The 12927-nt window shown below is 41.4% G+C and overlaps 1 long non-coding RNA gene across 1 annotated transcript; it reads left to right on the plus strand.

The window, feature by feature from the left end:
- Window positions 1–1121: 1121 nt before the first annotated feature.
- Window positions 1122–12201, plus strand: LOC147691889 (uncharacterized). Its single transcript, XR_015299796.1, has 3 exons — window positions 1122–1209; window positions 1307–1370; window positions 12123–12201. It is a non-coding gene; the product is annotated as an uncharacterized LOC147691889 (long non-coding RNA).
- Window positions 12202–12927: the final 726 nt, after the last annotated feature.

Below are 12927 nucleotides of genomic sequence, written 5' to 3' on the forward strand. Positions count from 1 at the left end.
TTAGTGCCTGATGTTTAGACTTTAAGTAATGTAATCGGGATCGATACATTATTATTGTTTTTAATTTACGTAAACAACCTCAGGATATTGTATAGATTTGTTATAGTTTGTTTTATAATTGCATTATTGTTTCTATCAGCACTTTATGACCGAAGCTCAGACTTTAAGTAATGTAATCGGGATCGATACACTACTATTGCATTCACCTCACATACCTTCATGGTATTATTTGTTCACTATATAAATATATATACATATTCACCTCTTGGATTTTTAGATTGTGCAATCAAAAATAAAGATGGCGATGTCCGTCCTTCTATGTAGCCTGTTCTTTAATTCTTAATACCCTGTGCCATTAAGTTATGCATAGAGTCCTCTTTCCATCCTCTAATCCTAACTTAGTCAATAAATCGTGTAAATTCCAAACAGAGATGGAGATATCCGTACATGCAGTTTTTTCTCTATTTTCAATACATCCTGCTACTAAACGGGGTATAGAGTCCTTCATCCATTCCTTAACTTTCAATCTAGGCGCTAAATTGCGCATCCCCGAAACGAAGTTGGCGCCGTCTCCCTGCACATGCAGTCCTTTCTCTATTTTCAATACATCCTGCTATTAAACCGGGCATAGAGTCCGCCATCTATTCCGTAACTTATTATCTAGTTGCAAAATCGCGTAACTCCTAACCGAAGATGGCGATGTCCCCCTGCATGTGCAGTTCGTTTTTTATTTTATTTTTCACACATTCTGTCACTATACAGAGTATGAAGGTCTCCTATGTTCAATTCAGTAGTACACCCATGCATATCCCATTCAATGATGGTGATATACGTATGCGGATGTAGTCCGTTTTCTATTCCTAACACATTTTACCACTTAGCTTTGTAGGAAGTCCGCTCTCTATTACCCATTTTCAATCTAGGGGAAAAGCACTCCAAATCGTGGACCATATAAATAGATAGGCTAGTAGGAGACACTTCTAACAATCGGGTGCCAAATTATAGAAGATCTCGCTGTCATCTGCAGGTAAGCGGAGAACTTAGACAAGGCTATCTGGGTCATTTAAAACTATAGCCATAGATATAGTCACAATACTTAACAACCCTGATGTTATGTTTATAGCATGGATGCCCCAAGGACTTAAGGCTGTTATCCTCTTGGGTGGCCAGAGTTTCAATATGAGAAGGAGTCCCCATTAAAGATATAAAGTAAGTACCATAGATATTTCTCACCGATAAAACGAAATATACCATCCCGTAGAGAAGTGCAGTGATTGATACCATGTTTACATCCTCCTTTCTTTAGATATGACTTCCCTTGCGGAAAGAAAGAATATATATGATGTAAGGGCCCTTGTGGACTATAAAAAGTAAGCACCTTGTCTTAATTAATTAAACTAGTTATCACATGTTATGTAGCATTGTGTTCACTTATGATATGTTCACGTTATTTTTTTGATAGATTCATCTTTCTTTGGACCCATCATACAGTACCCTATTAGGAATCACTACTGTCTCTGTTGATCCCGCATTTGCACTAATTATGGTCCAAACTATTCCCTCTTAAGGACCCAGCGTGTTAGTATTAACAGTAGCTTACGAAGTTCATACAGTAAGTTTTGTTGGCCATATTATTATTACAACGTACATGCATTTGATAAGAACTAAATAACAGAACATGCCATATTAAGAGGAATCTACTCTTGTTTTAGATTTGTCACCATCATAGGAGCATACATTGCCCTTCTTTGAAACACCGACTGCAATATCGTAGCTTGTCCATGGTCGCACATCTTTATAATTGTTTGAAGTAAGTAAATCTGTTGATTTCTTAGCTCGAAAAAGCCTTTCTATATATTTGACATAAGCGTCCAGTTCTAGGTGTTCTCTGTTTTCGCATATAGATAACTCAAGCACCTCAACAGAAAGACATACATTACTTTAATCTTCTATTTAAAACCTAAGGTGAGAACGATTCATTTATTCAAAATTAGGTTGTTTAATTAATTTCACCACCGATTTGCACATTACGCTATCAATTAGGTTTAGATCTTGCCCACAACAGTGTCCCCTAGATGCTAAAATTTCAATCACATTAATAACTCTATAGGCAAGGCTATAGCAATACTAATTACCAATACTAGAGTTCTTCAGAGGCAATGAAATGACAACATTAACACTTAACATTTTCCTTTTTTGATTTTTCATTTGGGCCGTATATCCTTTATCTATTACCAATTATTTCACTTTGTCTAATTTTGATTCTATTATGCTAAGGATCTCACTAAACTAACAAGATCTATTCTTCCCTCTTTTTTCTTTTTCCATTCTGCAATTTTCACTTTCTTTTCTTCACAGTATGGGCGGAGTGGCCATGATATATTAGTCACATTGTTTAGAAAACTGAATAACGAATGTATCAAATAATGTATTAAACCATATATCAATTTAATTGGAGACTGTGTATATATATATATATATATATATATATATATATATATATATATATATATATATATATATATATTAGTCTCCTCCTGCTTCTGCACGCTGCTCGCACGGCACGCAGAACACAAGGACCATCACACAGCTCGTCCAGTACAAAGGTTCAAGTTTATTATCCCCTTGTTTCTCACTGGCCTGACGCGTTTCGGGTATGGACTACCCTTGTTCACATCTATATATATAATATATTTATATGTTTCAAGGTTTCTATTGTGATTCACACATGTTGATTGTCCGTCTCCGAAATCATCCTCTGTATTGAATGATATGTAATGATGAGAGGTAATTCAAATATTTTAGGCTCGAGTTTGTGCAAAATTTTAAATAAAACTTGCATCTTTATTGGAAAGGTGTAATCATAATATAATGTTCTGTCCCCTATACAGTTTTTTCGCTATAGACGGTTTCCTGACAAAGGCAAAAGTGCTGAAACGCGTGTAGTTGGCATCTGCTTAGCTTCCAGACGCACACAAAAAAAGTGGCAGCTACTTGTGTGGGCCTGCTGAGGAGCCTCAACCCGATACTCAGTTTTTTTTTACTCTAAAGTCCGCCAACTCATTGTTCAATCCACAATTCCTTCCCATTTGGACTATGCCAATGTCTTACATCTGGGCGCCAACAAAGTGGAGATAGCGCGATTGCAACGCGTGCAGAACTCTGCGGCAAGTGCCTTGGTTGGTCTTCCCCGCAGATGTTCGGTCAGAGCTACCATTCGAAAGTTGCATTGGCTGCCCATTGAATCTCGTATTCAGTTCAAAACCCTCATCATGGCATTTAAGATCCTCAAATCCGGATGTCCAGAACTTTTGCGCCCGCTTCTAACACCTTACGTGCCACAGCGCAATTTGCGCTCATTAGGCCAGCACCTACTGACTGTACCCCGTACAAAGCTTTGCCGTATTGGCGGCCGCACCTTTAGGGTTTTGGGAGCCAAGCTCTGGAACTCCTTGCCACTGAACATTCGTTCTTTGGAAAATCTGTCTGCCTTCCGGAAAGCTGTTAAGACCCATCTGTTACCCTCTCCTTAGGATTCTCTGTCTGTCTTCCTTCTTCCTCTTTAGTACAGCTCCTGTGGTTCTTTAGCGCCGGGACGCCTCTTTGCTGGGGCAGCTGTTGTGCTTTATCAATATGTTAACATAACATAACATAACATACTGCTAGCCCTCATCAAACCTGTCAAGTTTTTGAGAAAGATACAAGTATTGATTGTATTATTTGGATTGATTTTTTCTTCTTTTTATGTACATATTATATGTGTCTATTTATTCATTCTGTACATATGTATATTAACACAGTTGATCAAGACTAAATATTATAACAAAAAGAGATTTAATAACTAAATAAAATATTTTCATATGAAGAAATAAGATGATGTCTCAGTCAGTTGTTACTAGCGGCACACCTTGTGGTTACACCTGCGTATTTAACAATGCCTAGAATGTTTTAACCCTAGACTTAATTGAAAGCTTGCTATTGTTTCTTTACCTACATCAAATTCGCATATAACACTGTGATTTTCAGAATAAAGGAGAACAAGGGATTATGTGTATAGTATAATGTTATTCTTCATCATTAGTGAACAGAGAAACAATTTCATATAATTAGTGAAACAAGTATATACACATAACAACATCAATCACAGACATATGTGGATACAATATTATTGATCAAATCAAACAACAGACATTGATAAACATATGTTTTCATTAAATAGTGTTGAACATATAGTGTATTCGAGGACATCAAAAATAAATGAGGTATTAGAGATGGTGTCCTGTACTGTTGGTTAATGAAGGGTACATATTTTAACCCTCTATTAGGTAGTCCAAGTGGTACTAGTTAGCCCTTTCCTTGTTTGGTCGGAGATCTTTAGCTATTAATCAGTGAAGTTATTATTCACATCACCGTTTTTTGTAAAATAATTTATTCATTTGTGATTGACGATAATTCTTGGCCACGCTAGTGTGTACACCGACGCGTTTCGACCATCGTGTAGGGCCTTATATCTTTTATTGATGAAGGTCTTCTTCAGGGCTGGAGGTCGTTTAATGGGACACATTCACATGGAGTAATCTTACATTTTTGTGAGGTTTGTAGGTTCTGAGACTGTGCTAGTCCTTCTCATTCAATTGTTGAGAAGATTTGGGCTCTGGGACCCTGGGATAGTCAGGAAGTCATATGTCTGGAAATGATTCACTGGAACTGCTTTGGAGGTGTTGTTCCCCTTATTGGTGCATTCCTCACTGGGGCCAACATCTGTCAGCTCCTCTGTCTCCACCACTGTAGCGGCAGTCAAGTGTAGTTCTTCAACTGAACTATTCATGGCGCAAGTAAGGTCTCTTCAGCAGGTGCATGCAGTGGAGAACTAATTTAGAGCCTCTCCTTGGATGTAGTTGCAGGCTAGAATTGGGCAATATCATCTGCCCCTGTGGAATCTGAAGGTACAGGGTCAGTCTTAAAAGACACGAAGGCCCCGATTATGATGTCGGACACCGTTGCGGAATGGGAAGTGACCGACCTTATGTCCGTGGGTCTGACTGCATCATTTGGATTAGGCCGCACACAGTGTGGTCAGAAGCATCTATTTTTCTATGGGAGCTTGTGCGCTGGGCAGGAAACATCGACAGCATAATCTCCCATAGAAAAATTGATGTTTCCAAACATCTGCACTGTGGGGCAGGCACCTCACAGTGCTTGCCACACGTTGCAGGGATGTTGAGGGGGGCACCAGAGTAGTATGCAGAGGGCGTAGGAATGGGGGCCCTGCTAGGGGCTCCTAAAGACACTTTCCGACACCAGTTCCATGTCCGAAAGGCCGCTATGGAACTGCTGTCAGAAAGTGCCATCATAATCCAGACAGCGGAAACTGCATCCTTAAGGGATTATGAGGCCTTTCTGACTGGCCAATGGGTTCCTTTATTCCATCAGAACCTTGTTGGATTCCCCTGCCGGTTTAAAGTCAGACTGCCGTCATTATTGTTCGTTGGTCTGACTTTAAACCTGCAATGTTGGGGGAGGTTTTCTGAACCAATATTGTAATTAGGTCGAGAGTGTTCTGGCAGGTGGGTAACCTGGCCTTTTTTAATGCCTCATCTGATACAGAGCTTAATGTTATTTTCTCAGATAATTGCTTTACCCATTTTTTGGATGTTTATAATGGCATCTCCTAGGAGAGAGGTAGCTAAGCCCTGTGGTCTTGTCATCAGGATTAAGAATGTTTAAAAAGCCATCTATAAATGTTCTAATTGGCAAGGGTCCTGAATGTTTAAGGCAAATGTTGATTTGTGTGCACCCCTTCTTACCAATACTTTAAGGGCTGTTGTTGGTTTGGGCCCGCCGAGGTCTTGATCACATGCTATCATTGTGCCAGTTTTCAAAAAAGGCAACAAAGGCAACACAAAATGCTACTGCCCATTTCTTTGATTGACACCACTGCGAAGTTATTGGGTGGTACCTTACTGGACCAATTGAAATCCTGGGCCAAGCATAACCAGATTTTCTCTGACTTACAATATGTTTATTTTGTCGAGGGTGGGCTCAAATGGGCAATGCATCAATATTTATCTTTTAGTCAATAAATATGCAGTTGTGAAAGGTGGATCCGACTACACTGCATTTATGGATCTTAGCTCTACTTCAACCATGTGAACTGAAGTAAATTATGGAATATCATGAAAAATCTGGTGGTGGAGGGCGATATAAACTTTTTAAGACAATTGTTAGCGAGGTGACAGCCAGTGTCAGATACGGCCCAAATGGGGAGTTGAATAAGTCCTTTCAAATTTCTTCGGGAGTAAGCCAGGGTTGTGTATTGGCCCCCTTTTTGTTTATTTTGTATATCGATGGGCTTGAAAACATTTTATTTAAATCTCCCATAGACATACCATGTGTTGGTAACCGTCCTTTACCTACCCTGCTTTATGCGGAGAATATCGTCCTTATGACTTGGACCTCACTTGTTCTTCAGAGGTTGCTGGATAGATTCACAATGTCTTTTTCGGAGCTCACCATAAACCAAAGACCAACATTATGGTCTTTGACCCATAAAAATGTAAAAACAAGTCTTTTGTTGTAAATCAAACCAAGATTATCCCAGTTTCCACTTTCTCTTACTTGGGGATTTTATTCCGAGGTACTTGTGGATAGTCCCTTCTGGACCTCATTATGGCGGGTGCATTTGGGAGAAGTATAGAGGCACTTTTCAAATTTGCCTCAGAGTTGGGCAGCAAACCACTTGGAGAACTGATAATGGTTCATGAATGTAAGTGCATCTCTATTGCAGCATATGGTGCAGGATTATGGGGTATGAAGGATTATAACATTATTCAGAAAGTGGAAAATACATTATTTTGTGATTACCACCAGCCCTTTGATTGATTCATACCTTGCTTGGATTCCATACAACTATCATGGGTATTTGCTGACACAATTACGTTTCAACACTGTGCACTTTATGGTCACATTCCTATAGCAGTTTTATATCATATGACCGTAGCTATCTGTTCTTAAAAGCAGTTGAATGCGAGGTCGCTAACCAGTTAAAACCTGTTAGTCGTACAAGATACATAACTCGTGTAGAGTGAACACATGTTTATGATCATAAGTCCACTAATTTAGTCATTTGAGTGTAAGCACTCCGTGCCCATTCTCTGAGGTAGTCAGGGATAGTCAGAGTGCCTCTGGAGAGATCCTCAGGGCAGGCCATGCCAGGATTTTGAGACCAGGGCAAATGGCTTCTTAGTCACCCTACGGAGGTGGGCACAGAGTTACCTCTCGGCCTCTGGGCTTAGCTTCTCCAGTCCGAGACTTCCATAGGCAACATAGGAATTTTTGAGGCTTCTCTAAAGGGCTCACGTTTGCCAGCCCTTCCAGCTGGTCCAAAACCTGAGCAATTTTAGAGGCAGGTGCAAACCCAAACTCACACATACCCAGCAATCCTCCTTTTCCTCCCCTGCATCACCTAGAAAGCTGCTTTAGTTTTCCCTTAAGAGATCATGCACATAGTTGTAAGAAGGGTATTGTACTTTCTGCAGGACTGAAAGCCCATGACAGTGGATCATTAGGTTCCACAAGTATAGGAAGGGGATAGTCCCATCCTTTCCAAATCTGCAATTGCAGTTGCACAGAAGGTACCTGTGGTTTGTGGTATGCTGTACTGACTACCAGATTGTAGGGATTAACATTAGCACTCAGGGTTTCCTCCAAGGTGATGGCAGCAGATGTGATGCATCTGTGTAGGTTGGGAATCTCAGATGTCCTGTAACCTTGATTATTGACTACTCGAGCACAGCTTGCTGCAGCTAGAAACAGGCATAGCATCTCTGCTGCTTGATGTGAGCTTTTCCAGCAACCGACCCAAATTGCTCTTAGAGCCCTCTCAGCGCCTCGGGATCATAGGGCTAGAATCAGTCGCAACATCCCTCGAGCTGTCTCTCTAAAATGTTGTTTTAACTGGCATGTTCACCTAACTATCATGCCTCTTTAACCATTTGCTTTTTAAATTACTTTCTAAGTTTGTTTTAATGTAAAGGAAGATATTATTACAATTCCAAACTGTAATGTCACTTTAACCTCTCGTATTTTCAGATAATTAAAAAACAAAAAAAAAGTAAGATGTCCATCGCTGTGCTTGGCGTGGTGTTGGGCGCAGGGCCTGGCCTATGGGCAGTCCCAGCACACAACGCCTGCAGGCGCCGAACCTCCGTGGGCTCCCACAGGCCCCTCCCACGGATGGCTCACTATATCATGTAACAATATAAAGGGTTTCATTTTCAGTAATGCAGATGTATTGGCTTTGTCAAAGGGTGAGTGGGCATATTGGCTTTATTAAGGACTCAGCGCATCATTATATATAAAACAGATCTATTGGTTTTGTCAAAAAATCACCAGTGACTCTATTGACCTTTACATTTCATAAATTGATACACTGCAATGTCTAATAGTATTGATTTTCCCAAAATATTTTCAATAAAGTATTATTTAGGAAAAAGCCATCAAACATGCATTTAGCAGCTTTAGAACTAACCACAAGAAGTCCCTGCACTCCAACTGAAGAGCATACAGCTCCAGCTTGGATTGCTTTAAAATAAATGTGGGAGCTGTTCTGGGGGCATGTATTCAATGACCGAGACGCAGGAGACTTACTGTGGGTTTTATAATGTTGCTGGGGATCTGCTGTTCTCCCAGCATCCCTCTAGAACATTAAGAAAAATGCTTAGTGGTGCAGCTGCTCCTTCTAGGGGCAGAACCAAGATCCAAAACTTTTATTAGAAAGCCCCCGCTGCTCATTTATTATTCTTTTTATATTTATTTTTTGGATGCCCATATGCAAATACAGGCTCGTTGTGGGAGGCCCAAGGCCCCCACGGCCTCTGTTGGCTTCCCAGCCAGTGCAGTGGGACCCAGCTATTTTGTCATAGTGGGTTATCCCTTGCCCACCCGAGGCACCCACAATGTAGCCTTCATTTGGACCGTGGGAGGAGCCCCAAAGACTGCATGGTCCCTTATTGGACACATAAGGAGTGGGCATTTTTTTTGTACTGTGGGTGCCCTCATGCCGACTTGTGGCACTCACAATTTAGCCTTTGTTAGGGGCCACAATGAGAACCGCAAGGTCTCTGCGGCACCACCGGGCTCCCGAACCAGCATCCATTGTGGTGCTGGTGAGAGCCGACTTTCTTAGTTTCCGCCAAACCGTGCAGGCCCAGGCAGGAGCAAAATGCAGGCAGCTAATAAAGTTCATATTCCCTGCCTGCACTCTTGCCTGCACTCTTCTGGGCAGGAAATACCAGTGCCCCGGGAGATGCGGTCCCTGGTACCCGGCAGCAGAAATAGGGCCGCTTGGAATGGAGACTCCAGGGCTGATCATTGGCTCAGGAAGAGTGACCATTATACCTCTCCCCTGAAGAAAAAAATATTGTGCCCCCAGGGATGCGGTCCCCTGGGCCTCTAGGAGGTTTGAGAAGGGGGCTGAATGGAAATTCCCCTAAAATTCAAACTTGCCCTGGGGGATGGGGTCCTGGAGCCTTTTTAAGGCTTAAGGAGGTTGGGACTCACACCCTCCACCCCAAAGAAATGAATTTGCCCTTGGGGATGGTGTCCACATGGCCTTACAAAGGTTTGGGGGGCACATGTGCCTCCTGCCCTATATATTAATGACTTGAAGTGGAAGGGGTTGCAATTGTTGTAATGTCATACATCAAGCTGTATGGGGCCCTACTGCAGTATCTTTTCAAGAGGTGAGGAATTTGCATGTGGAAGTATCCATCAGAAGAAAAAGTTAATTACCTTCCATACTCATCAGTACTGCCCACCTCTGTTTTGAAGGATTGTTGTAGGCATCTGAGGATGAATAAGATTCCAATTTAGTCCAGAAGCAGTGCATATTCACTGGCGATTTAAGCTGACATGGTCTCTGCATCAAAGAATTTGAAAAAAGGATAAGGAAGTGAGGTAAGAGCGCCAGCGTGGTGCTATATGGCTCAAGCAGCATCACTTCCGCGTGGCAGATGACGCCGAGAGGAAGCTCAGTTCACATACCAGCAAAGGAATGCTGTAGCAAAATTTCCAGATTCAGTCTGCCACCTCGAGCTATTCAGGAGATGAGGCATCTGCAGGTAAATAGAGTATCCAGTAGAAGATCATTACAGAAGGTAAGCAACTTTTTCTTTTATGAAGTGCAGTGTGGTAGCTAGTATGGTGAGCATAATGCCATGGGAGGCACACACATGCTGTTGTGCGTGTGTTCATGTGTTTTGTGTGTGTGTGTGTATGTATGCACCATAGTATTATGTTGTGAAGAGCATATTTAGATCCCTGACAATTATTCTCTAATTGTGTCTCGTCTCTGTAGATCCATGCATGTTAGATTCTTTAAAATAGAAATGTTATTTTAGATATCAAAATAGGCAGGATGTGAGACGATTGTACTACTGCATTGTTTGAGCAGACGGAGACAGGTATACTTCAGGAGAGGATCCAAAGGGCTCCTCTTTGCCCCTATATGGGTCCAGTGCTCACCAGTATATTGGACTGGACAGCTTAGAGTCCCCCTAAGCATTAGGTAACATCAGTAGCCCCAAGAGAGTAAAAGAAGACTAGGAGAATAATAAGCAAGAAATCCTTAGGGTTCAGTGGTGGGAGGTCTGGTTGTGATGGACACCACATGGCCATCCTCTACTAAATGAACTGCCTGACTTAGAATCCAGTGATGCTAACAATCTTGATTTGCAGCACCAACTTCTGAGAAATTATAATCTATCCCTTCTGTGAATGGTGGTAAGCTTTTACAGGAATGGTTTCAAGGGCGCGGAATACTGCTGTGTGGACTGCCAACCCCCATAAAGACCCCACTCCGTTACGCTTATCCGGCTGCTGCGATATGTCTGTCACCTTTTCCCCTCTGAATAGCGCCAAGCCCAATTGCGTGGTAGCTAATATGATCTAACGCGATCTAGAAGTGATATTGATCCATTCAGTAGGCCTTATGGGTACCTGTGAAGAGCTAGATGGCTGGGTGGGAGCAGTCGGTTATAGGATAGTGGTATAGTACTCAGTCTTAACAGCTACTCAGAGATTGTTTACACTTGCCCTATTTGCGAGAGTCATTTGTTTCATACTAACGTCTGCACTGTTCCTGTTGTTTTAATTAGGGGATGTGCCTGGTTCCCAAAAAAGAGTTGTTTAGACACATCACCCTATTTTAAATTCACCACTTTTGAGTTAGTTTGCACTGTGTTTTCACCACTTTCTCTCAACCATCAACAATTGGCCAACATTAGGTGGTTCATAGCGCACTGTGGACCTGATTCAGTATTTACAACTTACTGTGTGGCATGGGGTCTGGATGATCTAAGGACCGGCCTGGTCACAGTCTGGACGGCCAAATGATATGACGGATCACTTGGTTTGTTTGATGGTTATCCACAAACAGCTGTTCTGGATTTTGTTGACCAATTTTTGAGCAAGCTTTACTCTTCTGAGTTTGTATTCCTCCCACACGTCACTCGTGCCCTCCCTCTTTTTCTTATATAAGCGGTGACTGTAGCACCCATTGACATAGCGTACCACATTTCAGTTTGGCCGATAGGATTGCCTGACAGACCTCACAGGTTCTTTTGTGTTATTGATACTCTGGAGCTGGGGAAGTGAACCTGCAGTAGGTCTTTAATCCTTTTCCCTATGACCCTTCTCTCCCTGTTTTGTGTTATGTTATACTTGCACGAGGCCATCTATGTATTGTGGGTAGAGGCAATGTGACACTCAAAGCAAGCTCTGCTGACACAGTTAAAAGATTACTTGCCATAACGCTTACTAGTTGCAAAGTAAGGGAATGGAATAGGTATAAAGGTGTCTGCCGCTCAGGGAAGAACAGAACTGTGAAGCTGGCTGCACCTCTTAATGTTCGCCATTGATAGACTGTTAACATCTTCAGTCCTCTGTTGTGTTATACAGTACTGTTGAGAGCTGACACTGGTGTTATATGTAGCAAACTAATTGCCAATACTTGTACTTCATGCATTGCTTTATTGTCTGAATAAAAATGCTAACAAGAAGTTCACAACTTGAAAAATGTATATTATTCTGTGTAGTTATATGAAATATTTGCTTTCTTTTAGAAATGCAAACGTATTTCCAAGCTGCATCAAAACCGACAATACAAAGGTGAAAGGATATGAAAGGAAGAGTAACTACATGGTATATTTCTCAGATAAGAGCTGATCAATTGTATTTGTTGTTGCACATTTTTCAGAATATGAAATTTACAAAACAGCTTTAATTTTACCTTTGTATTCAGTGATCACATGTCTGAATGTAGGGCCTGCTAGGTGATGACAGAACCAAACAAACCAAAAGTTGTCAGTGTAACAGGGTTCTCTTTATTCATACTGAAAGCGTAATATTCAAAATATTTTGGAAATCATTCTTTATAGCAAGGACAATTTATACCATAACTTAGTGAACTTTTTATTAGTCACATTACAGAACTTCCTGTGTACTTACTTCCTTTTCTTCACAGTTAATACTACCATGTCCATTTATAATTTATGCACTGTGTTCTTTTGTGTTTCAAAATACTGCAAAAACGAGTTTGTAGATGTTGTGTAGTTTCCACCTTATGGCAGGAACTGCGCGTTTGTGGATAGCATAAACATTGGGATGGTGCCAGACTGATTCTGTGCACCCCCTCAAGATACGTTGTCCTGTAGACCAGCTAGCTCACAGTGCCACCATAAGCCCCCTCAACCTAGTTTGGCAGCAAATAGTTCTGGCAACCACTGAACATGACAACCCTGGTCCCCCAGGAAGCACAGTAACAGATCTAGGACCCTTTTGCTCAGTCACTCGTGCTCTAGTACTCTCACAGAAATATACAAGGGATACACAGAGGGACGTTTACAATAATTATTGTACCTGAACCAG

This window comes from Lissotriton vulgaris, chromosome 9 (genome assembly GCF_964263255.1).
Source record: "Lissotriton vulgaris chromosome 9, aLisVul1.2, whole genome shotgun sequence".
Lineage (NCBI taxonomy): Eukaryota > Metazoa > Chordata > Amphibia > Caudata > Salamandridae > Lissotriton > Lissotriton vulgaris.